The sequence below is a fragment of the Schistocerca gregaria genome, unplaced genomic scaffold (assembly GCF_023897955.1).
Source record: "Schistocerca gregaria isolate iqSchGreg1 unplaced genomic scaffold, iqSchGreg1.2 ptg001021l, whole genome shotgun sequence".
NCBI classification, from domain to species: domain Eukaryota; kingdom Metazoa; phylum Arthropoda; class Insecta; order Orthoptera; family Acrididae; genus Schistocerca; species Schistocerca gregaria.
This window is the reverse complement of record NW_026062369.1, coordinates 142,501-145,000: the sequence shown is the minus strand read 5'-3', so window position 1 is coordinate 145,000 and position 2,500 is coordinate 142,501.

Here is a 2,500-nt window from a genome sequence, read left to right as displayed (position 1 = left end):
CACGTTGGCCCTTAACCTAACCCACGTTGGCCCTTAACCTAACCCACGTTGGCCCTTAACCTAACCCACGTTGGCCCCTTAACCTAACCCACGTTGGCACCTTAACCTAAGTTACGCTGCACCTTAACCTAAGTTACGCTGCACCTTAACCCAAGTTACGCTGCACCTTAACCCAAGTTACGCTGCACCTTAACCCAAGTTACGCTGCACCTTAACCCAAGTTACGCTGCACCTTAACCCAAGTTACGCTGCACCTTAACCCAAGTTACGCTGCACCTTAACCCAAGTTACGCTGCACCTTAACCCAAGTTACGCTGCACCTTAACCCAAGTTACGCTGCACCTTAACCCAAGTTACGCTGCACCTTAACCCAAGTTACGCTGCACCTTAACCCAAGTTACGCTGCACCTTAACCCAAGTTACGCTGCACCTTAACCCAAGTTACGCTGCACCTTAACCCAAGTTACGCTGCACCTTAACCCAAGTTACGCTGCACCTTAACCCAAGTTACGCTGCACCTTAACCCAAGTTACGCTGCACCTTAACCCAAGTTACGCTGCACCTTAACCCAAGTTACGCTGCACCTTAACCCAAGTTACGCTGCACCTTAACCCAAGTTACGCTGCACCTTAACCCAAGTTACGCTGCACCTTAACCCAAGTTACGCTGCACCTTAACCCAAGTTACGCTGCACCTTAACCCAAGTTACGCTGCACCTTAACCCAAGTTACGCTGCACCTTAACCCAAGTTACGCTGCACCTTAACCTAACTTACGCTGCACCTTAACCTAACTTACGCTGCACCTTAACCTAACTTACGCTGCACCTTAACCTAACTTACACTGCACCTTAACTGTCACATGTAACGTCACAGGAATGTAGCTTTGCCTAACAGCAACCCTCTGAACATAGTTCACTGCTTGGATCCTCTGGTGTCATGTGTATTTCTTGATGCCATGGTGCGTACCCTCACATAAAGGTCTTTCGAGTGTTGCGTACTTTCTACACAGTCCCGCTAACCACTGGAAGGGTGTACCGCTACAGAACGAATATCGCCCTCCCCTCCTGCCCTTCCAAGCTGGTCGGTCAGGCGTTTGTTTGTGAAATGAGCCTTGCAGCTGTTCAGTTGCATTCGGTTGTCGATGCAGTCAGTGTACGTTGTGGTACGGCCTGTGTGGACTGTCCGCTGATGTACGCGTAACCCACACTGATCATCCGTCGTTACGTACTGAGTGACATAATGTGGCACATGCTTGACCGTACACCGGCTGCGCCCTACAATGGCGAATCATAAGGGCCATATGTTGTGCACGATGCTACTTGTCTCGTCTCCCCATTACAGCGAGATTGCACTGTTGTACGCCGTACAGACATGTGGTAGGTAGGTACGGACGAAAGTATTGCATGTTGGCCCCCCCCCCCCCCTCCTCCCTCTGCCGGGAATCAGCGTGAGCCGTCTGTTGATGTAGCGACGAGGGTTTTCCTATTTAATCGTATTGCCCCACACAACATGATAGCACGGTGGACCGCGTTCCACATCTGCGACATGCTACAGAGGCCGGTTGACAGTCGACCGCGCAAGGGACATTGCACACGTGCGCGGACCATCTTCCACGTGTTCTCTCGTGTACATGCCGCAGTGTGTATGTGGGCTGATGTAGCGTGTCGTGACACATAACATGCAGGCATGCCAGAATCGTAGATTTCGCAAATGTAGATTGACGTATACGTTTGCTGCCAAAGATCCGCAAATGAACTGGAAATCAGTTGTTGAGCGGTTGTTCGCGCTGCAGGTGCATCGGTGATAGCGACGATCGGTACATCTATGAACCGGTTGTTTCGGCGGTACCCGCCATGCCCCCGAACCTGAGTTGGCCATGTGGGTATGAAGCGATACGAGGCTGTGGCTTGGCGGGACAGTCCCCGGCCGGTGAGGGGGGGCCGCCCGGCGTGCTGGCCGCGCGCTGCGTGAGCGCACGCACTACAGCCGGCTGGTGGGGGGCGCCCAGTGGCAGGAGCGCCGGCCGACGGGCCCGGCTGGCGTCCCAGCTATGCGCCGGCGCACCCTGCGCGCGGCGCCAGGCGGCCAAAGTGGGTTCTGCCGAGCCCGGTGCGAAGCGCGGTGGACATCTGCAGTGTGCTGGTCCGATTGCGGACTGTGTGCGTTGAGGATGCGCCGCCGCCCGGCACTCGGCGTCGCGACGCCGTCTGCTGCTCGGTCGCCCCCAGCGGTTCTCGCAGGTGGTTTGTATCGCAGCTCTGCGGACGTGTTGGCGCGTGCGCTGTGCTGGGAGAGTTCGCTTCTGCACCCAAGTGGGGCTTTGCCCTTCTGTGGCGCTGGCGTTGGAGCTGCCGGTCACCGTAGGTGGCGCGTGTTGTTTCCCGCCGGCAATGCCACGACAGCACGCTCCCGGGCCTCTGTCGGCAGCGGCAAGCTCAGTTGGGAGCACGGGTGTTCGCACTGAAAGCGTCTACTCGCCCATCTCCGGGCGATTGCGCC